Source organism: Delphinapterus leucas, chromosome 10 (assembly GCF_059928025.1).
Source record: "Delphinapterus leucas isolate spDelLeu-1000000601 "Yukka" chromosome 10, BTC_Dleu_Yukka2, whole genome shotgun sequence".
Taxonomy (NCBI): domain Eukaryota; kingdom Metazoa; phylum Chordata; class Mammalia; order Artiodactyla; family Monodontidae; genus Delphinapterus; species Delphinapterus leucas.
The window spans coordinates 54,876,452-54,902,868 of record NC_143138.1 but is presented as its reverse complement, the minus strand read 5'-3'; positions in this window follow the sequence as shown (position 1 = coordinate 54,902,868).

Here is a 26,417-nt window from a genome sequence, read left to right as displayed (position 1 = left end):
AGCAATCTGAAAAGTAATTTTAATTTAGGATGTTTTAAATAGAAAAATAACAAAGAATGTTTCCACTATGATGATCTGAAAGTACTCTTGCTACAAATTCCTAGGAAGCCTGGGTAAAATATAATAAAAAGCATATTTTAAAGGCACAAAAGAACACTTACAAATGAAAAGTAAACCACCAGGTGCCAAAATGAAGAGGGAATAAAAACCAGAACCCTAAGCATCTATTTATTATTACTGCCTCGGGGGCTGAACAGGAGGGAAAGAAAGGCAGGTAGGTGCTTGCCTCTGTCAAATTTGGGTTTGGGTTTCAGTGCCCTTGTATGGACAGGAAACAGGGGCTTACTTGGGGTGCACTGTTGGAATAGAGACCCCTGCACAAAGCTGGAACCTACAAAGGACCACAGGAATTATTTTAAAAAATGTCCACTTACTGGCACAGGTGGACCACGAAGGCTTCTCTTCTCTATCTCTCTTCTGGAACTGATTAAAATTTTTCTCCTGAGGTATCCAACCCTGAGTGAGGGATCTGTATGAGAACATAATAAATTTCTGTTTTAAATGATTGCAGAAATAAAAGGAATTCCTGAAACTAAAGACATGAAAAGACATCATGACAAAAGGGAAGGGGCCAATTTTTTTACAAAGGAAATTACATACAATTTCTTTAGAAAAAAATTAAAACTGAAATATAGAGTGCAGAGAGAAGAGGGCAAAAGTACGGACGACAGATTAAGATACATGGAGTATAGGAAGAGAAGTTACAATGCTGTGACAATAATCAAAGAGACAATGGGAAGGGTTTTTGAAAGTTAATGGCAGGAATTCTCATGTTTGAGAGATACAGTGAGTCTTGGGACTTCCCTGGTGGCACAGAGGTTAAGAATCTGCCTGCCAATGCAGGGGACACGGGTTCGATCCTTAGTCCAGGAAGATCCCACATGCCGCGGAGCAAATAAGCCCGTGTGCCACAACTACTGAGCCTGCGCTCTAGAGCCTGGGAGCCACAGCTACTGAAGCCTGCGCACCTGGATCCCGTCTCCACAACAAGAGAAGCCACCACAATGAGAAGCCCGCACACCACAATGAAGAGTAGCACCCCCTCGCCGCAACTAGAGAAAGCCCCCACGCAACCAAAAATAAATAAATAAATAAAATTTTAAAAAGACGGATACAATGAGTCTCAAGCAGGATAACTGATAAATCTACAACTATATGACTTGTATACAAATATAGAGAAAAACTATCTCAATAGCGAACAGAAAGAGGCTACTTTAAAAGGAATAATAATGAACATGGTTGTAAACTTTTCAAAAGAGAAAAACAGAGACCAGAAAGAAAATGAACAAACCAAATAAATAGGAAGCCTGGTAAATGGCAGGAAAAAATAATGTGGTATAATTGAATTTAAATATATCAAGAATTATCATCAGTATTAAGAATTAAACATGCCATTTAGAAAACATATTTATAGATTGAATAAAAAATAAACATCAGCTCTATATAAAATTATACACAATGGAGAACTGAGGAAGGAAAGCTAAAAGAACTGATATTTCCTTAAATTATTTATTAACATTATTAACCAGAAACACAGGAATTAATATAAAAGGTATTTATGTTTCTTCAATTTCCACAGCCATGCGTTAAAAATAGTCACTTGAAAAATGAAAAATTATGTTTAAAATTTTCTTGCAATTTATCTATTACATGACCCTACATCTCGCAACATACCTTCTTGGCCCCCAAAACTCCACCCATCCTGGTGGTCCTCACAATATAGGGAGATTGAAACAAGTCAAACCAGTTAACCCTGAGACAGATCCTACCCCATCCCATCCAACCCAGTTTTTTTCACCCACCCTCACTTATTACATTAGGACTCAGAGTCTATTTGGAGTATGGAATGGGATAAATATAACTGTTTCATTGCAACCTATTTTTTAATCCAATCTAATCCAGGATTAGAATAATTGAATGTGAAGACATCAACACTCTAGATGAGATTTTTAATTTTAAAGAAACTTTTTCCCAAGAAAATGACCTCAAGTTCCTCATTTTGAAGGAAGAAGCCCAGTTTAAGGCTGCAAAGTATCAGGTGGTTGAGATGTCTGTGACAATGATGTTGATGACAGTGGAGATTTAACTGTGATAGGCTTTTTTTGTTTTGCTGATTTGATTTTTCATATTTATCCAGTGTTATGATTACAAAGTTTCATAACTTTTTAATGATTTTCATCTACTCGATTTTTTCCATAAGCCCTGTAAATTTTAGTGTTGGGAGTGTGTGCACGCACACACACACAGTTTACCCTTGAACAACATGGTTTGGACTGCACAGGTACATGCTTTTTCAGTAGTAAACACTGCAGTACTACAGGAACCATGGTTGGTTGAACCTGCAGATGCAGAACAGTGGATACTGCGGAACCTTGTACACTGAGTGGTGGCTGTAAGTTACACTCAGATTTTACACTGTGTGGGGAGGTCAGCTCCCCTAACCCTTGTGCTGTTCAAGGGTCAACTGTAGAAACAGATATACACAAACATGCACACAAACACACACAGATATACACAACACAAATACAGACACAGATATACACAAACACACAGATATAAGTACACACACACACATACACACACATTCACATATGCATATATAGCATTATAGAAGAAACACATATATCTGAACCTCTGCATTCTCAGAACAAAGACGCAAATGACAGCACAAGCCTGAAGACACTGTACCTACTCCTTTGGACCCTGTTCTCTTCAAGACACACAGAGTCCACTGGACAATTAACGTCCTGTATATATCCTGTCCTAAGGCCCATCACAAGTATCTGGTTAAGTGTAAATCTGGTAGGGGATGAGGGTTATGCTCAATGTTTGATTCTCCAATAACCCCTCCACCACCTTGACACATACTGTACATGGTGCTGGTAAAGGAACCACATTTTCATACAAACACTCATTTTATTAATTGAGGTCAATGCATTGGGTATATTTTTTACTAAGACAATCTCTATACCTGTGTCAGTAAAGCTTCTCTGTATTTTCAACCAGATTTATTTCATTCTTTGTTTCCTGTCTCCTGGGGTGAAAAACGTAAACTATTTTTTAATAGAGAAGAGGGGATATGCCATAGGATAGAACAGGGGTTAGCAAACTATGACCCATAGGCCAAATCCTGCCCAGCCCACTTCTGTAAATAAAGTCTTATGGGAACACAGTCAATCCGTTCATTTACATATCATCTATGACCTCTTTGGAGTTACAGTGGCAGAGTTAAGTAGCTGTGACAGATAGCATGGTCCACAGAACTGAATTAGAAATAAAATAGAATATTTACTATTTGTCCTTTTAGAAAAAAAGTTTGCCAACCCCTGAGATTGAACCCTAAGGCCTCTAAAAACTTGTAATTAGAGTTTCTGTTTCTCTTGCCTGCTTTCCATCCCAGAGTAAGCCATCAATTGTGCCATCTAGTAACTCTTATCTCCCTAAAGGTATTTTAAGAGACAGAAAACACTTCCATCAACCACTGTCACTTCTTCCCTAACCAAAGGAGGAGGAGATTGAAAAGATTTAAAAAGTTCTTATTTTGGTAAAAGAAGACAATTTTATCTTCAATTGGGAAAAAATAATTGATAGCTCAATTTCCGCCCTTGCATCCACACTTGTGTTGATTTTGCCCCCTTTATATTATGCATTGGAATTTGTATGTCATAGATATATACATATACAAGTGTCACATACAATATGTGATGCTGTTGTCTCCTTTATCCCCTCCTAAAACAAATCAATCAGATACAAGCTATCCTTGGGTATTTGTTTTTTGGTTATCTTTTAGCTTCAGTGATAATTTGCATAATTTGTGTCACTTTAGATGTACCTCTAACCCCCCACCAAATGTGTAAATTGAAAGAAGTTAGCCATCTCCTCTCTGAGCTATTTAAAGTCAATTCTGTTGAAAGATATTAGGTGAGAAAGGTTAATGTTAAAATAATGCAGACAAATGGTGTCTAATACAATTGAAATGATAAATGATCATTTGAATTTTGTCTCCAGTGGAGATGCAGGGTGCTGATGAGCTCAATGTGCGGTGCTGCTGTCTCCTATTTGTCATAATTATAGAATAGATTTTAGGTCATTTACCTAGAAAGAGTGTCTAGAGTTTATTGTTTAAATGGAATCCTTTCTCTGCCTGGAAATCTTCCTGTGATCTTTTATTATCTGAGACAGATGAGCAGTCATCCCTGACAAACTGAATGAAGCCATTATTAGTTGGGAAATTGTATGTTCTGGAAAGTCTCGTACTTGTTCACTGCTCTTAAATACTGTGACTGGCTATTCTCTCTCTCTTTTGTCTCTGTAAATGTGAGGGGATGTGTGTTATGTTGGTAAATACGTTATTGGCTTAAATGTTCCTTTATGTCCAGTATGCCCAGTCTTCTTCACTACTACTAGGAGAAAACTTTCTCAAGCTGGCATGCCCTCATTCTCCCAGTCTAAGAACAGTGGAACCTGAAGAAGACTTCTAGAAAAGTATAGATGCTCTCTTGACGGGGTTTCCCTGGTGGCACAGTGGTTAAGAATCTGCCTGCCAATGCAAGGGACATGGGTTCGATCCCTGGTCCGGGAGGACCCCACATACCACGGAGCAACTGAGCCCATGTGCTGCAACTGCTGAGCCTGCGCTCTGGAGCCCGCGAGCCACAACTGCTGAAGCCCCCATGCCTAGAGCCCGTGCTCCGCAACAAGAGAAGCCACAACAATGAGAGGCCCGCGCACCGCAAGGAAGAGTGACCCCCACTCACTCACCGCAACTGGAGAGGGCCCACGCACAGCAATGAAAACCCAATGCAGCCAAAGATAAATAAATAAAATAAATAAATTTTTAAAAAAATTTAAAAAAAGAGAAGTATCAGTCATATCTCACACATCTGACTTTTACTAATAAGTTTCTTTTCCAAGACACATATACTAAAAAAAAATCTAAAACAAACAAAATACCAAGAAAATTAAAACACCATTACTTCCTCTCCATCTTCACTATCAGCAGACGCCCCTGTTTATATTCCACTGAAGGAACAGAAGCCGTCAAAGGAACATATGTACAAATTCCACCATATAAACCCAGCCACCTACATCTGGGCCCACATGCTCTACCTTTTCTCCCATTACCAGGATGAGCTATCTATGCCCCTACTGAAGGTCAGCTCATCTGTTTGTGCACTATGTCTCACAATATGATTTTCCTCACTATTGGATGATTCCTATCAGCATTAAAATAGGTTCTTATTTCTCCATTTGAACAAACCCTCAAACATACCAACACAGACCTCTTGATTTACTTCACCCTCCAATTTGGTATTATTTGTCTCCTTACCTTTATATCTAATTCCTGGAAAGAAATCATAACTGACTCTCATTTCTCTTTCCCATTCTCTTTAGAACCCACTTCAGTCAGGTTTTGCATCTCCAATTCCATTGCAATTTCTCCTACCAAGGCCACCAGTGAATGTTGTTAGGTTAAATGGTAAATATTCACTCCCAATGTTCCTCCACTTATCAATAGCATTTGATCAGCGTATGCCCCTCCTCCCACTCAGTTATGAGGTCAGCATTACCCTGAGAGCAAAGACACTACAAGAAAAGAAAACTACAGACTAATATGTCCTTTATAAACATTTGTGTAAAAATCCTTATCAAAATAGCAGCAAACTGAATTCTGAAGCATACTGGTAGGATTATACACCACGACCAAGTGGGATATATTTTTGGAATGCCAAGACGGTTCAACATATAAAAATAAATCAATGAAATACACTACATTAATAGAGTAAAGAAAAAAAATGATCACTTCAATTGATGTAGAAAATAAATTTGACAAAATTCAACACCCCTTCTTGACAGAAACACTCAATAAAGTAGGAACAGAAAACTACCTCAGTATAATAAACGGCATACGTGAAAAACCCACAGAGAACATCATATTCAAATACTAAATGTCTTTCTTTAATATCAAGACCAAGGCAAGGATGCTGGCTTTCACCACTTATATTCAACACAGTACTGGAAATAAGAATAATTAGGCAATAAAAACAAATAAAAAATACCAAAATTATATAGAAAGAAGTAAAATTGTTACTGTTCACAAATTACATGATCTTATACACAGAAAAACATAAAAGATTCCACAAAAAAATTGTTAGAATAAATGAATTCATTAAAATAGGAAACAAAGGCAATACACAAAAATAAGTTGCCTTTCTATACACTAACAATCTGAAGAGAAAGTTCAAAAAACAATTTCATTTATAATAGCATTAAAAAGAACACTTAGGAATTAACTTAATCAAGGAGATGAAAAACTTGTATAATGAAAATCTACCAAACATTACTGAAAAAAATTAAAGAACACATAAATAACTGGAAAGACATTCCCTGTTCATGGGCTGGAAGACAACGTTGTTAAGATGGCAGTATTACCCCCAACAATCTACAGATTCAATGCAATCCCTCTCAAAATCCCCATGATGTCTTGCAGCAATAGGAAAATCCATCCTAAAATTCATATGGAATCTCAAGGGACCCTAAATAACCCAAACAATCTTGACAAAGAGAAACCAACACTAGAGGATTCACACTGTGTCCTGATTTCAGAACTTACTACAAAGTTTCAGTAATCAAAACAGTTGGGTACTGGCATAAAGACAGACATGTGGAATAAAGAGCCCATAACTAAAACCTCCCATATACGGTCAAATAATTTTCAATAAGAAGGCCAAGACCATTCAATGGGGGAAATGACAGTCTTTCAACAAATAATGCTAGTAAAACTGGATATCCGCATGCAAAAGAATGAAGATGAACCCTCACCTAATACCATACACAAAAATTAATTCAAAATGAATCAAAGACCTAAATGTAGGGCACAAAAGTAATAACCTCTTAGAAAGGCTTCAGGACATTGGATTTGGCAGCAATTTCTTGGCTATGACACCAAAGGCATAGTCAGTAAAAGGAAAAAAAAAAAACTGACAAATTGAACTTCATGCTTTTTTAAAATCGTGCCTCAAAAGATACTATCAACAGAGTAAAAAGGCAACCTACAAAGTGGGAGAAAATATTTTCAAATCATGTATCTAATAAGGGATTGATAATCTTAATACATAGGAAACTTGTAAAACTCAACAATTACAACAACAACAAAAAAAGATTCAAAAATGAGCAAAGAACTTGAATACACACTTTTCCATGCAAGATATGTAAACGGCTTCTCCTTCCCCAGAATTTTACCTAGATGATGATCCTCCCTCCGATCACCTACAATTCCTTTTCTCCAATCATGCCTTCCCTATGAAGAGAGATTTCTTCTTTCTGTCTGTATGTGTGTGTGTTATTTTTAAGAAAAGTGGAAAAATGTAGACACTTCCTTTTTTAAGAAAACTCTTACAAGCAACATGAAAAGATTTACAGATACTGGTAACTAAGCAACTGAAAAAAAACCTAAATAATATCATCTTGTTAGTAAGATTTGAGAACACACTGAGCATCTCCTACTTTCTCACTAAAGGTCAGTAATGCTACGTGGTGACATATTCTAATTCTGTCTTCATTACAGTCATTTGGGCATTTGTCAGTCATCCTGAATTCTTTGAAAAAACAATTCTAAGTATGCTAATTGTGTAATACAAATATGAACTGTTAAAAATACACACTAGAGAGAAAAGAGAGTATCAATCTCAAAGTAGATTCCCCAAGTTCTTATACTGGGCAATTTAGAGAAACTGGTAATGAAAATCAATAGATGCCTGTACCCTTCATGGGAGAAAAGGTTCTTACCAGTTACACATATTCATCCAATATTTAGGCAACATGTGAGCACATTAACATGTACTGACCATCTACACCCACAAGGTACTATGATTTGTGTGTTCACATACACTATTTTATTTAATTCTCATATCATTTCTGTATTATTATTCCAATTTTATATATGAGAAGGGAAACTACTTATGAGGGATGCAACTGATTAAATTCATGTCTGTTTGATTAAAAGGATAATATAGTTTCTACTGGTATACATTAGTTCGTTCATCAAATATTTATTGACATTCTTCTTGGTGCAATAGTTCTTGGTATAGCTATTTGAAACACAGTGTCTTTCATCAAAAGCTTACCCTCTCATTGGATAGTGACAATGAAAATGCATACAACTATAATACATGAAAGGATGTCATCAATTTCATGGAAATTTTATAAACGAAATGCTGTAGTATAATTGATGTAGGTAACTCTGGAGGCCAGAACTTCATTTTGGAGGAAAATGGAACAACCTAAGTGAAAACTAATAAAAACTGCCTGACCAATAATAAAAGCTAATATTTATTGAGTCCTGCCAAGTGGTTTACACATATTAATTCATTTGATTTTTCAGCCATCGTGTGAACATTTACTATCCCAATTGTCTATATTAAGTGCTTTATGCAAATTCATCCATCTAATAAGTGGCATAACTAAAATCCAAGACCAGGTTGTCAATCCCAATTTCTGCTTCCCAATAGTTATGCCTCACTGCATCTCAAGCAAAGAATATGACATCTCAGGAATGATTTCATCAAAGAATGCAGACATAATGTATGCAGATACAATGTTTATGAAAAACTGTAACATAAATTACACTAGGGATAGCAAAAGGAACATAGCTGGTTCTACAAAAAGTTTCTACATTTTGAAGTGGTACAGTGTTAGTTAGTTCTAAGTAGACTGTGAAAGGATATGTATAGTGCAATTCCCTAGAGGAGGCATGATAACGATACATAACGATAATACAGCAATGAAGCCAAGATACCAGTAGATAAATTAAAACAGAACACTGAAAAATATTTTAAATATCTAGTCAATTAGATAAAAAATATATTAAGTATATGGGCCTGGAACTCACTATGTTAGACACTGGGGTACACCAAAGACATGGATAGGTACAATCTGGGTAGGTATAATCCCAGCCCTCAAGGGACTCATGATCCAGCAAAGAATATAAGTATTTTAAACTGATAATGCACATATTAACTTCAGAAAGATGGCTATTTCTGTCCAGTGAGGAAAGGAGGAGAAAGATTGGAGGGTATATGTATGTGTATACACACACACACACTTACGTGTGTGTGTGTGTGTGTGTGAGTGATTTCTCAAGGGCACTACTGATATTTTGGGTCAGATAATTCTTTGTGTGGTGGACAGTCGTGTGCATTGTAGATGTTTAACATCATCTTTAGACTCCACTCACTAGATGTGATTAGATATGTACAGATATACATATATACATGTAAATGATTGCATGTAAATCATTATTAGAATGCAGTGTTAATAATATTAAAACTATGTTATATTAATATGTGTTAAGTCTTATTAGTGAGCTCTGGCATGCACATTACAATTGAAATATCTACAACTTTTTAAGTATCACAAATAATTAATGAACATATAAAAAGGATGATTAATGGCCCAATGGAAAATAGCAAATAATGGTACCAAATTGTTTGGGGGTTTTGAGGAAGCTAGAATTTAAGGCCAGATTTAGAAGTTGAGTGAAAATTAATTGAACCAAAAATGGTGTAAAAATCGTTGCTTTAAATCGATATGTAATATACTGTAGCGTAATCACCCTAAATTTGTTCTGCTTTTTCAAGTTTGCTTTGACATTCTTGAGCTTTTGCATTCCATTTTGCATTTTAGAATTAATTTGTCAATTTCTAATAATGTAGCTAGAATACTGATTGAGATTTCATTAAATCCACAGATCAATTTGAGGAGAGCTGCATCATAACAATATTGAGTTGTCCAATATCTGAACATGGTATAACTGTCTATTTATTTAGTTGTTCTTTTATTTTCCTTAATATGATTGTAGTTTGAAGGGCAGAGGCTTGTACAACTTCTGCTAGATTTATCCTCTTATTTGAGCTGTTTGATGTTATTGTAACGGTATTTTTTAGGCAATTTATTTCCTATTTTTTGTTGCTGACAGAATTATAATTAATTTTATAGTAAGTTGCATATAGTAAACTTGCTACATTTACTTATTAATTCTAAAGTTTGTCGATGCTTTTGTATTTTTCTACGTTCACAAAAATACCATCAGACAATAAGAACAAATATATATTATTTATTATTGTGGATTTCTTATTTTTTTCTTGCCATATTGCACTAGCTGAGGCCAGTAGTATAATAATAGTTGAAGTGGTGATAATAGATGTTCTCCTCTTGTTCCCTGTCTCTCCAGGAAAGCTTTCAACTATGCACCTAAAAGGAACCTGACGGAGATAAGGAATAAGAAAACCCTGAGAGGTAGAATCACCGGGAGAGAGCAGTTATTTCCAAAGCCAAGGAAGGAGGGGATTTTAAGAAGCTGGTGATGTATTTCTTGAGATCTGTAGAGTTTTCAAGCAAAACGAGACTTGAAGAATTTGTTCTGATCAATTATTCTTTACTTGTCAAAGGCAAATAATAACTCCCTTAGAGATATGTTTTGGAAAGATCAAATAAGAAAATACAGGAGAAGACCTACACTATTTGCACATCTAGTGCACTAAAAGTTTTGGTTTCATTTTTTTTTTCTCCATCTAAAATAAATGAAAATTTGTCATACCAACATGGTTTAGTAAACATCGAGATGATACACTAACTGTTATTCACCAAATTGCTTGATTTCCTGTCAAGCTAAACCTTGATTTATTCACTAGACACAGTCTAGAAAAGTGATGTGTATCCACATTTATTAGACACTTTCTGAATGATTTGTTGTTTGTTTACGAACAGCCAATTCCTTTTATAGTGCAAGCACTAATTTAGAAGTATTAGTCTGGAAACGTGGCCTTTCTTATACAGACTAGTGATTTCAGAATTTTTGCAAATATTGCATGTCATTTTGTCAGTACAACAGTAATACGCTGCTATATTGATTATATGTCTTGATTATATGATATGTCTGCTCTGTTAGTAAATTAACACTTAAAATACTATTCAGAAGCCCATATTCATGGAAGTAGTCGATGAGGATAATTATTATTTTAGCAGCACTTGATACTTCATCATCTGCAAAGTAAAAACAACTTTTACCATAAATAACTTTTAAGAGATGCTAAAAAAAGTGCTAGACAGTCACTTGGACCCCAAATTTAGGGGGTGAATAAATAAATCTTTGGGTTGTACAACAACAGATAAATACTTTTCTAGAGATGGCTAAAAGATAGATAGCTTAAAGTGGAATGTTTCTTTAGTGGCCCTGGTGAATTTACCAAAAAATAAAAAAAATTGTGTAGGATACCATCATTAAATGACTAGTTCACCACCCCTCTCAGACCCCACTGTTCTTTCTGAACTTTCCTCTAAGATTAGTGTTTTTCTTTGTCCCTGAGTGACTGCTCAGCCAAGAAATATCACTTCTCAATTAACTCTTAGGTAATTAAAGAAGGCCATTGGTCCCTTCTATCTATTAGAATAGATAATTTAGATGTCCAGTCCTCTGAAATAATTTAAAGTTAAAGCTTCTCTTTTCAACCAGCTCAGGTCTACTGATGGTGGAAAACCTGTTGAGAACAAAGGAAAAGGTTGACCTTTTCACTACTATTCCTGCTTCCTCCAACTTCCCAACTCGGCTTCAATTCCTGATCCCTCCACTGCTGAGCTGGGGAGGGAGGAGGAGGAAGGACACAAAATGTGTTAATCAGTCCCCTTTGAAATGTGTCTCTCTTACCCTCATGGATAGAGTTGAGTCTGTTTCCTGTGGGGTGATTGTATAGATTCTTGGGAGAGCTCCCCTTTCCCTGGAATTCTCTAATGTGGGGATTCTGTGGTTGTCCCCCCAGGACTCACCTTTCAATCTACAATATCACCTCCTAACAGGCTCTCTTACTTGGGGTTCCACTGCCCACAGTCTTATTTCTTTCTCTGTCTTTTAACCAGGCTTTTTTCTCCATCCTTCCTCCATAGGAAGCTTGCACTTTTCTTATGCCATTGGTGCAAGTGAACTGTTTCTCAAATGGCAAACCTCACCTCCGCTGGCACAGGCTATTGCTGCCAGCCGTGTACCCTCCTATTACTGGGGTGTGAGCCTAACTCTTCTAGGTCCCTCAAACTCTAACACACACATATCAAGGTCCCCAGGTAGGTCTCTGAAGTCTCTCTTTCTAGGCTAAGGTAAGAAGGAAACAAATCCCACGCTGGAAAAGGCAATCCCAACGACCATCTGTATTTGTAGTCATTGTAAAATGCAACAGACAACCAAATAATTAAGACAAGACCGTATTAAATTTAGAAAAAGTAATTTTCTATATTTATACGAATTTTTTTTAATGATTCTCATTAAGAAGTAAAAGGAGGAAGCAGAAGGTGAAGCTAAAAGGATAACAGGTAAGGAAATGGGAAGCAGAAGACAGAAAAAACAAAGAAGGGAGGATATGGGGGAGAAACTAGGCATACGACAAAAAGAAAAAAATGGTAAAAAAAAAAAAAGATTTCAACAAGCGTATAAAACTGATTAGCTAGACAGATATGGTTTCCATTTATTTCATGAACTATCTACTCCCTCAACTCATTTAAAATTAACTAACAAGGGAGACAAGATGGTAGAAGGATGTGAGCTCACCTCTTCTTCTGGAAACACCAAAATCACAAATAACTGCTTAATAGCCATTGACAAAAAAAAGCTGGAACCTACCAAAAAAGATATCCTACATCCAAAGACAAAGAAGAAGCCACAATAAGGTGGTAGGAGGGACACAACTGCGATAAAATCAAATCCCACATACGCCAGCTGAGTACCCAGAAACTGGAATATAATTATACCACAGAAGTTCTCCCACAGGAGTGAAAGTTCTGAGCACCACGCCAGGCTCCCCAATTAGGGGGTCTGGAACTGGAAGGTGGAGCCCCTAGAGAATCTGGCTTTGAAGGCCAGCAGGGTTTGACTGCATGAATTCCATGGCACTGGCAGAAAGAGAAACTCCACACTTGCAGGGTGTACACAGTGTCTTGTGCACACCAGGACCCAGGGAAAAAAGCAGTGACTTCATAAGAGACTTGTTTAGACTTATCTGCTGGTGTTGGAGGGTCTCCTTTGGAGGTAGGAAGCAGCTGTGGCTCTCTGCAGGAATGGGGACACTGGTGGCAGTGGTTCTGGCGAGTGTTCTTTGTCATGAGCGCTCTTGGAGGTTACCATTTTCTCACCAAGACCCGGCCCTACCCAAGAGCCTGTAGGCTCCAATGCTGGGACACCTCAGGTCAAATAACCAATGGAGTGGGAACACAGCCCCACCCATCAGCAGACAGGCTGCTTAAAGTCTTCCTGAATAAACAGCTGCCCAATAAACACAACCCCTGACACTGCCCTGCACACCAGAGGGACAATACCCAGCCTCAACCACCAGTGGGGCAGGTACAATTCCCTCCCACCAGGAAGCCTGCACAAGCCTCTTAAACAGCCTCATCCACCAGGGGGCAGACAGCAGAAGCAAGAAGAACTACAAACCTGCGGCCTGTAGAATGGAAACCACAATCACAGAAACGTAGACAAAATGAGATGGCAGAGGAATACGTACCAGACGAGGGAACAAGATAAAACCCCAGACGAACAACTAAGTGAAGTGGAGATAGGCAATCTACCTCAAAAAGAATTCAGAGTAATGATAGTACAGATAATCCAAGATCTTAGAAAAAGAAAGGAGGCACAGATTGAGACAATAAAAGAAATGTTTAACAAAGACCTAGAAGAACTAAAGAACAAACAGAGATAAACAATACAATAACTAAAATGAAAAATACACTAGAAGGAATCAATATCAGAATAACTGAGGCAAAGAATGGAAAGCTGAGCTGGAATACAGAATGCTGGAAATCACCAATGTGAAACATGGTACAGGAAAAAAATGAAAAGAAATGAGGACAGTCTAAGAGACCTCTGAGACAACATTAAATGCACCAACGCTTGCACTATAGGGGTCCCAGAAGGAGAAGAGAAACAGAAAGGACCTGAGAAAATGTCTGAAGGGGTAATCGCTAAAAACTTCCCTAACAATGGGAAAGCAAACAGTAACCCAAGTCCAGGAAGCACAGAGGATCATACATCATGATCAAGTGGTGTGGTGTATGATCCTCTGTGCAAGGATCCTTGCATCAAGGATGCAAGCATTTTTCAATACCCGCAAATCAATCAGTGTGATACACCACATCAAAAAATTAAAGAATAAGAACTACATGATCATCTAAATAGATGCAGAAAAAGTTTCTGACAAAAGTCAACACCAATTTATGATAAAAACGCTCCAGAAAGTGGGCATAGAGGGAACCTACTTCAACATAATCAAGGTCACATATGACAAACCTACAGCTAAAATCATACTCAGTGGTGAAAACCTGAAAGCGTTTCCTCTACAATCAGGAAGAAAACAAGGGTGTCCACACTCGCCACTTTTATTCAACGTAGTTTTGGAATGTGTAGCCACATCAATCAGAGAAGAAGAAGTAAAACGGTCACTGTTTGCAGACGACATGATACTATACATAGAAAGTAGGCACAGTGGGAACTACTACAAAAAATTACTAGAACTCAACAATAAATTTGGTAGAGTTGCAGGATACAAAATAAATACACAGAAATCTGTTGCATTTCTATACACAGACAGTGAAAGATCAGAAAAAGAAATTAAAGAAATAATCTCATTTACCATCGCATCAAAAAGAATAAAATACCTAGGAATAAACCTACAAAAGGAGGCAAAAAAAAAACCTTTATAGTTTTCAGAGTAAACTATAAAACACTGATGAAAGAAATTAAAGAGGACACAAACAGATGGAGAGATATACCATGTTCTTGGATTGGAAGAATCAACATTGTTAAAATGACTATACTACCCAAAGCAATCTACAGATTCAATGCAATCCCTATCAGATTAACAATGAATGGCATTTTTCACAGAACCAGACCAAAAAAACCTTAAAGTCTGTATGGAGATACAAAAGACCCTAAATAGCCAAAGCAACCGTGAGAAAGAAAAACAGAGCTGGAGGAATCAGGCTCCCTGACTTCAAACTATACTGAAGGATACAGTAATCAAGACAATATGGTACTGGCACAAAAACAGAAATATAAATCAAAGGAAAAGGATAGAAAGCCCAGAGATAAACCCATGCACCTATGGTCAACTAATCTATGACAAAGGAGGCAAGGATATACAATGGAGAAAAGACAGACTCTTCAATAAGTGGTGCTGGGAAAACTGGACACCTACATGTAAAAACAATGAAATTGGGCTTCCCTGGTGGCGCAGTGGTTGGGAGTCTGCCTGCCGATGCAGGGGACACGGGTTCGTGCCCCGGTCTGGGAAGATCCCACGTGCCGCGGAGCGGCTAGGCCCGTGAGCCATGGCTGCTGAGCCTGCGTGTCCGGAGCCTGTGCTCTGCAGTGGGAGAGGCCACAGCAGTGAGGGGCCCGTGTACCGCAAAAAAAAAAAAAAAAAAAAAAAAAACAATGAAATTAAAACACTCCCTAACACCATATACAAAAATTAACTCAAAATGGATTAAAGACCTAAATTTAAGACCAGACACTATAAATCTCTTAGAGGAAAACATAGGAAGAACACTCTTTGACATAAATCACAGCAGGATCTTTTTTGACCCACCTCCTACAGTAATGGAAATAAAAACAAAAATAAACAAATGGGACCTAATGAAACTTAAAAGCTTTTGAACAGCAAATGAAACTGTAAACAAGATAGACAACCCTCAGAAATGGACAAAATATTTGCAAATGAATCAACAAAGGATTAATCTCCAAAATATATAAACAGCTCATGCAGCTCAATATTAAAAAAACAAATGACACAATCAAAAAAAAAAAGGGCAGAAGACCTAAATAGACATTTCTCCAAAGAAGACATACAGATGGCCAAGAAGCACATGAAAAGCTGCTCAACATCACTAATTATTAGAGAAATGCAAATTAAAACTACAATGAGGTATCACCACACAACAATCAGAAATGACCTCACCAGAAAACCTACAAATATCAATTGCTGGAGAGGGTGTGGAGAAAAGGGAACCCCCTTGCACTGTTGGTGGGAATGTAAATTGATACAGCCACTATGGAGAACAGTATGGAGGTGCCTTAAAAAACTAAAAATAAACTACCATATGACCCAGCAATCCCACTACTGGGCACATACCCTGAGAAAACCATAATTCAAAAAGAGTCATGTACCAAAATGTTCACTGCAGCACAATTTACAATAGCCAGGTCATGGAAGCAACCTAAATGCCCATTGACAGATGAATGGATAAAGAAGATATTATACATATATACAATATTACTCAGCCATAAAAAGGAATGAAATTGGGTCATTTGTAGAGATGTGGATGGACCTAAAGACTGTCATGCAGAGTCAAGTAAGTCAGAAAGAGAAAAACAAATACTGTATATTAATGCATATATGTGGAATCTAGAAAAACGGTACAGATAAACCAGTTTGCAGGGCAGAAATAGAGACACAAATGTAGAGGACAAATGTAAGGACACAAAGGGGGGAAGTGGGGGGGCAGGGGGTGGTGGTGGGATGAACTGCGAAATTGGGGTTGACATATATACACTAATATGTATAAAACAGATAATGAATAAGAACCTGCTGTATAATAAAATAAATAAATAATTTTTTAAAAAATGGATTAAAGACCTAAATGTAAGACTGGATGCTAAAAAACTCTTAGAGGGAAGTATCAGCAGAACACTCTGTGACATAAATTGCAGCAAGATCTTTTTCAATCTGCCTGCTAGAGTAATGGAAATAAAAACAAAAATTAACAAAGGAAACCTAATTAAACTCAGAAGCTTTTACACACCAAAGGAAACAATAAAATGAAAAAACCCCACAGAATGGGAGAAAATATTAGCAAATGATGAGAGAGACCAGGGATTAACCTCCAAAATTTACAAGCAGCTCATAGGGCTGAATATCAAAAACAAACAAACAAAAAACCCAATCAAAAAATGGGCAAAAGACCTACACACATTCCTCCAAAGAAGACATACAGATGGCCAAGAGGCACATGAAAAGATGCTCAACGTTGCTAATTATTAGAGAAATGTAAATCAAAACTACAGTGAGGAGACAGACCTTCAAGATGGCGGAGGAGTAAGATGTGGAGATCACCTTCCTCCCCACAAATACCTCAGGAATACATCTACAGGTGGAACAACTCCCACAGAACACCTACCACCTGCTGAAGGCTGGTGGAAGACGTCCAACTTCTCAAAAGGCAATAAACTCCCCACGTACCTGGGTAGGGCAAAAGAAAAAAGAAAAAATAGAGACAAAAGAATACGGACAGGACCTGAACCTCTGGGAGGGAGCTGTGAAGGAGCAAAAGTTTCCACACACTAGGAAGCCCCTTAGCGGGCAGAGACAGAGGGGTGGCGGAGGGGAAGCTTTGGAGCCACGGAGGAGAGCACAGCAACAGGGGTGCAGAGGGCAAAGCAGAGAGCTTCCTGCACAGAAGATCAGTCCTGACCAGCACTCACCAGCCTGAGAGGCTTGTCTGCTCACCTGCCGGGGTGGGTGGGGGCTGGGAGCTGAGGCTCAGGCTTTGGACGTCAGACCCCAGGGAGAGGACTGGGGTTGACTGCATGAACACAGCCTGAAGGGGGCTAGTGCACCACAGCTAGCCGGGAGAGAGTCTGGGAAAAGTCTGGACTTGCCTAAGAAGCAAGAGGCCACTGTTACGGGCTGCGCGAGGACAGGGGATTCAGAGCACCGCCTAAACGAGCTCCAGAGACGGGCGCGAGCTGCGGCTATCAGCGCGGACCCCAGAGATGGGCATGAAACACTAAGTCCACTGCTGCTGCAGCCACCAAGAAACCTGTGTGCAAGCACAGGTCACTATCCACACATCTCCTCCCGGGAGCCTGTGCAGCCCGCCACCGCCAGGGTCCAGCGATCCAGGGACAACTTCTGTGGGGGAACACATAGCACACCTCAGGCTGTTGCAATGTTACGCTGGCCTCTGCTACCACAGGCTCCCCCTGCATTCTGTACCCCTCCCTCCCCCCAGCCTGAGTGAGCCAGAGCCCCCTAATTAGCTGCTGTCTCAGTAAAGAACAGACGCCCTCAGGCGACCTACATGCAGAGGCAGGGCCAGATGCAAACCTGAACCCAGGAGCCGTGCGAACAAAGAAGAGAGAGGGAAATCTCTCCCAGCGGCCTCAGGAGCAGCAGATTAAATCTCCACAGTCAACTTAATGTACCCTGCATCTCTGGAATAAATGAGTAGACACCGAATCATCCCAAAATTGAGGTGGTGGACGTTGGGAGCAACTGTAGACTTGGGGTTTGTTTTCTGCAACTAATTTGTTTCTGGTTTTATGTTTCTCTTACTTTAGTATTTAGAGTTTATTATCATTGGTAGATTTGTTTATTGATTGGGTTGCTCTGTTCCTCTTTTTTTATATATAAATATACATTTTTTTCCTTTTTCTCTTTTTGTGAGTGTGTATATTTCTTTGTGTGATTTTGTCTGTACAGCTTTGCTTTTACCATTCGTCCTAGGGTTCTGTCTGTCCTTATTTTTTCTTTTTAGAATAGTTTTTAGCACTTGTTAACATTGGTGGATTTGTTTTTTGGTTTGGCTGCTCTCTTCTTTCTTTCTTTCATTTTTTTTCTCTTACTTGTTAATTCTTTTTATTTTTAACGATTTTATTATTTTGTATTTTAATAACTTTATTTTCCTCCCCCCGCCCTCTTTCTTTCTTTCTTTTTTTCTCCCTTTTCTTCTGAGCCATGTGGCTAACAGGGTCTTGGTGATCCAGCCGGGTGTCAGGCCTGTGCCTCTGAGGTGGGAGAGCTGAGTTCAGGACAAGGGTCCACCAGAGACGTCCCCGCTCCACATAATATCATACGGCAAAATCTCTCACAGAGACCTCCATCTCAACACTAAGACCCAGCTCTACTCAACGACCAGCAAGCTACAGTGCTGGACACCCTATGACAAACAACTAGCAAGACAGGAATACAACCCCACCCATTAGCAGAAAGTCTGTCTAAAATAATAATAAGGTCACAGACACCCCAAAACAAACAACCGAACACAGTCCTGCCCACCAGAAAGACAAGATCCAGCCTCATCCACCAGACAACAGGCACCCGTCACTTCCAGAAGGAAGCCTACACACACTGAACCAACCTTAGCCACTGGGGGCAGACACCAAAAATTCATTGGGAACTATGATCCTGCAGCCTGTGAAGAGGAGACCACAAACACAGTAAGTTAAACACAATGAGAAGACAGAGAAACACACATCAGGTGAAGGAGCAAGGTAAAATCCCCCAGAACAAACAAATGAAGAGGAAATAGGCAGTCTACCTGAAATAGAATTCAGAATAATGATAGTAAATATGATCCAAAATCTAGAAAATACAATGGAGAAAATACAAGAAATGTTTCACAAGGACCTACATGAACTTAAGAGCAAACAAACAATGAACAACACAATAAATGAAATTAAAGATTCTCTAGAAGGAATCCATAGCAGGATAACTAAGGCAGAAGAACGGATAAGTGACCTGAAAGATAAAATAGTGGAAATAACTACCGCAGAGCAGAATAAAGAAAAAAGAATGAAAAAAATTGAGGACAGTCTCAGAGACCTCTGGGACATTAAATGCACCAACATTCAAATTATAGGGGTCCCAGAAGAAGAAGAGAAAAGAAAGGGACTGAAAAAATATCTGAATAGATTTTAGTTGAAAACTTCCCTAATGTGGGAAAGGAAATAGTCAATCAAGTCCAGGAAGCACAGAGCCCCATACAGGACAAATCCAATGAGAAACACGCCAAGACACATATTAATCAAACTATCAAAGATTAAATACAAAGATAAAATATTAAAAGCAGCAAGGGAAAACCAGCAAATAACATACAAGGGAAGCCCCATAAGGTTAACAGCTGATCTTTCAGTAGAAACTCTACAAGCCAGAAGGCAGTTACAGGACATATTTAAGGTGATGAAAGGGAAAAACCTACAACCAAGATTACTCTACCCAGCAAGGATCTCATTCACAGTAGACGGAGAAATTAAAACCTTTACAGACAAGCAAAAGCTAAGAGAATTCAGCACCACAAAACCAGCTTTACAACAAATGCTAAAGGAACTTCTCTAGGCAGGAAACACAAGAGAAGGAAAAGACCTACAATAACAAATGCAAAACAATTAAGAAAATGATAATAGGAACACACATATCAATAACTAACTTAAATGAAAATGAATTAAATGCTCCAACTACAAGACACAGACTGGCTGAATGAATACAAAAACAAGACCCATATATATGCTGTCTAAAAGAGACCCAGTAAAACCTAGGGACACATACAGACTGAAAGTGAGGGGATGGAAAAAGATATTCCATGCAAATGGAAATCAAAACAAAGCTGGGATAGCAATTCTCATATCAGACAAAACACACTCTAAAATAAAGACTATTACAAGAGACAAAGAAGGACGCTACATAATGATCGAGGGATCAATCCAAGAAGATATAAAAATTGTAAATATTTACGCACCCAAAATAGGAGCACCTTAATACATAAGGCAAATACTAACAGCCATAAAAGGGGAAATCGACAGTAACACAATCATAGTAGGCGACTTTAACACCCCACTTTCACCAATGGACAAATCATCCAAAATGAAAATATACAAGTAAACACAAGCTTTAAATGATACGTTAAACAAGATGGACTTAACTGATATTTATAGGACATTCCATCCAAAAACAACAAAATACATTTTCTTCTCAAGTGCTCATGGAACTTTTTCCAGGATAGATCATATCTTGGGTCACAAATAAAGCCTTGGTAAATTTAAGAAAGTTGAAATCATATCAAGTATCTTTTCCAAAAATAACGCTATGAGAACAGATATCAATTACAGGAAAAAATCCGTAAAAAAAACCAAACACACGGAGGTTACACAATACACTCCTAAATAACCAAGAGATCACTGAAGAAATCAAAGAGGAAATCAAAAAATACCTAGAAACAAATGACAAAGAAAACACGATGACCCAAAACCTATGGGATGGAGCAAAAGCAGTTCTAAGAGGGAAGTTTATAGCAATACAATCCTACCTCAAGAACAAGAAACATCTGAAATAAACAACTTAAACTTATACCTAAAGCAATTAGAGAATGAAGAACAAAAAAACCCAAAGTTACCAGAAGGAAAGAAATCATAAAGATCAGATCAGAAATAAATGAAAAAGAAATGAAGGAAACAATAGCAAAGATCAATAAAAGCAGAAGCTGGTTCTTTGAGAAGATAAATAAAATTCATAAACCATTAGCCAGACTCATCAACAAACCAAGGGAGAAGACTCAAATCAATAGAATTAGAAGTGAAAAAGGAGAAGTAACAATGGACACTGCAGATATACAAAGGACCATGAGAGATTACTACAAGCAACTACATGCCAATAAAATGGACAATCTAGAAGAAATGGACAAATTCCTAGAACAGCACAACCTTCTGAGACTGAACCAGGAAGAAACAGAAAATATAAACAGACCAATCAAAAGCACTGAAATTGAGAGTAAAATTAAAAACGTTCCAACAAACAAAAGCCCAGGAGCAGACAGATGGCTTCACAGGTGAATTCTATCAAACACTTAGAGAAGAGCTAACACCTATCCTTCTCAAACTCTTCCAAAATATAGCACAGGGAGGAACACTCCCAAACTCTTTCTATGAGGCCACCATCAACCTGATATCAAAACCACAAAAAGATGTCACAAAGAAAGAAAACTACAAAGCAATATCACTGATGAACACAGATGCAAAAATCCTCAAGAAAATACTAGCAAACAGTATCCAACAGCACATTAAAAGGGTCATACACCATGATCAAGAGGAGTTGATCCCAGGAATTCAGGATTCTTCAATATACACAAATCAATGTGATACACCATATTAACAAACTGAAGAATAAAAACCATATGATCATCTCAATAGATGCAGAAAAAGCTTTTGACAAAATTCAACACCCATTTATGATAAAAAACCCTCCAGAAAGTAGGCATAGAGGGAACTTACCTCAACATAATAAAAGCCATATATGACAAACCTACAGCCAACATTGTTCTCAATGGTGAAAAACTGAAACCATTTCATTTCCTCTAAGATCAGGAAGAAGACAAGGTTGTCCACTTTCACAACTTTTATTCAACATAGTTTTGGAAGTTTTAGCCACAGCAATCAGAGAAGAGAAAGAAATAAAAGGAATCCAAATCAGAACAGAAGAAGTAAAGCTGTCACAGTTTGCAGATGACATGATACTATACATAGAGGATCCTAAAGATGCTACCAGAAAACTACTAGAGCTAATCAATGACTTTTGTAAAGTAGCAGGATACAAAATTAATGCACAGAAATCTCTTGCATTCCTATTCACTAATGATGAAAAATATGAAAGAAAAATGAAGGAAACACTCACATTTACCATTGCAACAAAAATAATAAAATATCTAGGAATAAACTTACCTAAGGAAACAAAAGACCTGTATGCAGAACATTGTAAGACACTGATGAAAGAAATTAAAGATGATACAAAGAGATGGAGAGATATACCATGTTCTTGGATTGGAAGAATCAATATTCTGACAATCACTCCACTACCCAAAGCAATCTACAGATTCAGTGCAATCCCTATCAAACTACCATGGGATTTTTCACAGAACTAGAACAAAACATTTCACAATTTGTATGGAACCACAGAAGACCCTGAACAGAGAAAGCAGTCTTCAGAAAGAAAAACAGAACTGCAGGAATCAGGCTCCCAGACTTAAGACTATACTACAAAGCTACAGTAATCAAGACAGTATGGTACTGGCACAAAAACAGAAATACAGATCAATGGAACAGGATACAAAGCCCAGAGATAAACCCATGCACATATGGTCACCTTATTTTTGATAATGGAGGCAAGAATATACAATGGAGGAAAGACAGACTCTTCAATTAGTGGTGCTGGGAAAACTGGACAGCTACATGTAAAAGAATGAAACTAGAACACTCCCTAACACCATACACAAAAATAAACTCAAAATGGATTAAAGACCTAAATGTAAGGCCAGACACTATAAAACTCTTAGAGGAAAACATAGGCAGAACACTCTATGACATAAATCACAGCAAGATCCGTTTTGACCCACCTCCTAGAGAAATGGAAATAAAAACAAAAATAAACAACTGGGACCTAATGAAACTTAAAACCCTTTGCACAGCAAAGGAAAACATAAACAAGACAAAAAGACAACTCTCAGAATGGGAGAAAATACTTCCAAGTAAAGCAAGTGACAAAGGATTAATCTCCACAATTTACGAACAGCTCATGCAGCTCAATATGAAAGAAACAAACAACCGAATCCAAAAATGGGTCGAAGACCTAAATAGACATTTCTCCAAAGAAGACATACAGATGGCCAAGAGGCTCATGAAAAGATGCTCAACATCAGTAATTATTAGAGAAATGCATATCAAAACTATAATGAAATGCATATCAAAACTACAACTTCACACTGGTCATAATGGACTTGAGGATATGGGGAGGAGGAAGGGTAAGCTGTGACAAAGTGAGAGAGAGGCATGGACATATATACACTACCAAACGTAAGGTAGATAGCTAGTGGGAAGCAGCCACATAACACAGGGAGATCAGCTCGGTGCTTTGTGATCGCCTGGAGGGGTGGGATGGGGAGGGTGGGAGGGAGGGAGATGTGGGAGGGAGGGGATATGGGAACATATGTGTATATATGACTGATTCATTTTGTTGTAAAGCAGAAACTAACAAACCATTGTAAAGCAATTATACTCCAATAAAGATGTGAAATAAATTTTTAAAAAATAAAATAAAAAAAAATCAAAAATCTACAAACAATAAATGCTGGAGAGGGTGTGGAGAAAAGGGAACCCCCTTGCCTTGTTGGTGGGAATGTAAATTGATATAGCCACTATGGAGAACAGTATGGAGGTTCCTTACAAAACCAAAAATAGAACTACCGTACGACCCAGCAATCCTATCACTGGGAATATACCCTGAGAAAACCATAATTCAAAAAGAGTCATGTACCACAAAACCATAATTCAAAAAGAGTCATGTACCACAATGTTCACTGCAGCTCTATTTACAATAGCCAGGACATGGAAGCAACCTAAGTGTCCACTGACAGACGAATGGATAAAGAAGATGTAGCACATATGTACAATGGAATATTACTCAGCCATAAAAAGAAACAAAACTGAGTTATTTGTAGTGAGGTGGATGGACCTAGTGTCTCTCATACAGAGTGAAGTCAGAAAGAGAAAAACAAATACCATATGTTAACACAAATATATGGAATCTAAAAAAAAAAAAAAAGGTCCTGAAGACCCTAGGTGCAGGACAGGAATAAAGATGCAGACATAAAGAATGGACTTGAGGACATGGGGAGGGGGAAGGGTAAGCTAGGACGAAGTGAGGGAGTGGCATGGTCATATATACACTACCAAATGTAAAATGGATAGCTAGTGGGAAGCAGCCGCATGGCACAGGGAGATCAGCTCGGTGCTTTGTGACCACCTAGAGGGGTGGGATAGGGAGGGTAGGAAGGAGACACAAGAGGGTGGAAATATGGGGATATATGTATATGTATAGCTGGTTTACTTTGTTATAAAACAGAAACTAAAACACTATTGTAAAGCAATTATACTCCAAAAAAGATGTTAAACAATAAATAAATAAAATAGAAAAAAAAAACTACCTCAAACTGGTCAGAATCACCATCATCAAAAAATCTACAAATAACAAATGCTGGAGAGGATGTAGAGAAACGGAAACCCTCCTACACTGTTGGTGGAAATGTAAATTGGTGCAGCCACTATGGAGAACAGTATGGTGGTTCCTTAAGAAACTAAAAATAGAGGTACCATATGATCCAGCAGTACCGCTCATGGGCATAGACCTGGAGAAAAACATGGTTCGAAAGGATACATGCACCCCAATGTTCACTGCAGTGCCACTTACAATAGCCAAGACATGGAAACAACCTAAATGTCCATCAACAGATGAATGGATAAAGAACATGTGGTGTATATATATATATATATATATATATATATACACACACACATACACACACAATGGACTGTTACTCACCCATTAAAAAGAATGAAATAATGCCATTTTCAGCAACATGGATGCTCCTGGAGATTATCATGCTAAGTGAAGTTAAGTCAGACAGAGAGAGATAAATATCATATGATATTGCTTATATGCGGAATCTAAAAAATATGATGCAACTGAATTTATTTACAAAGTAGAAACAGTGTCTGACTTAGAGAAAGAGCTTATGATTATTAGGGGGTGTAACGTGGGGTGGTACAGATTAGGTGTTTGGGACTGACATGCACACACTGCTATATTTATAATAGATAACCAACAAGGACCTACTGTATAGCAGGTATGCATGGAACTATGCTCAATACTTTTTAATAATCTAAATGGGAAAAGAATTTGAGAAAGAATAGATACATGTATATGTATAAGGGAACCACTTTGCTGCACACCTGAAACTAATAGAACATTGTTATTCAAATATACTCTAATATAAAATAAAAATTTTTAAAATTTTTTTCTAAAAAGTAAAAAAAAATTAAATAAAATTAACTAATATTCTCACCTAAGATTAAGCAGAAAATGTCTCCATGGAAATCATCTAAATGTGGCACATCATGGGAAATCATCTAAATGTGGCACATCATGTGGCACATCATGGAAGCATTAAACCAACTATACATTAAAGAAGACACAGACACTCACACTGCTTGTGGGAAATGAAAATCTTCTTTTAAACTTCCAACTTCATAGCCATGAGTTATTTTAGTAATTGTGAATGATTTATCATAAATATTTTAAATGAAATATCATACATTATTTAAGAAATTCATCTGATGTTTTTCAAATGTACTTATTAATGCATTGACTATGACTCTCCAATCTGTTTTTTAAAAGATGCTTTATAAATGTATACCATAAAAAAGTATACGATCAAGTATGATATTGACTAAAAATGAACTTGTTAATCAGAACTCCAAAGTGATTAATTTTCTCAGTGAGCACAAATGCATAAAATAAAATATGTTGTCTTGAAAATATGTTCTCCCAATCTGAGGTTTACCTTTTGCTCTCTGAGTGGTACCTATTACGACCAGGAGTTATTGAATTATATATAGTCTAAAATACCGTTTTTGGCTCTACTATATTTGTTTCATCCAATATTATCCAATTTCATACAATGGATTTAAAATTATCTTTGATATCTGTTACAGC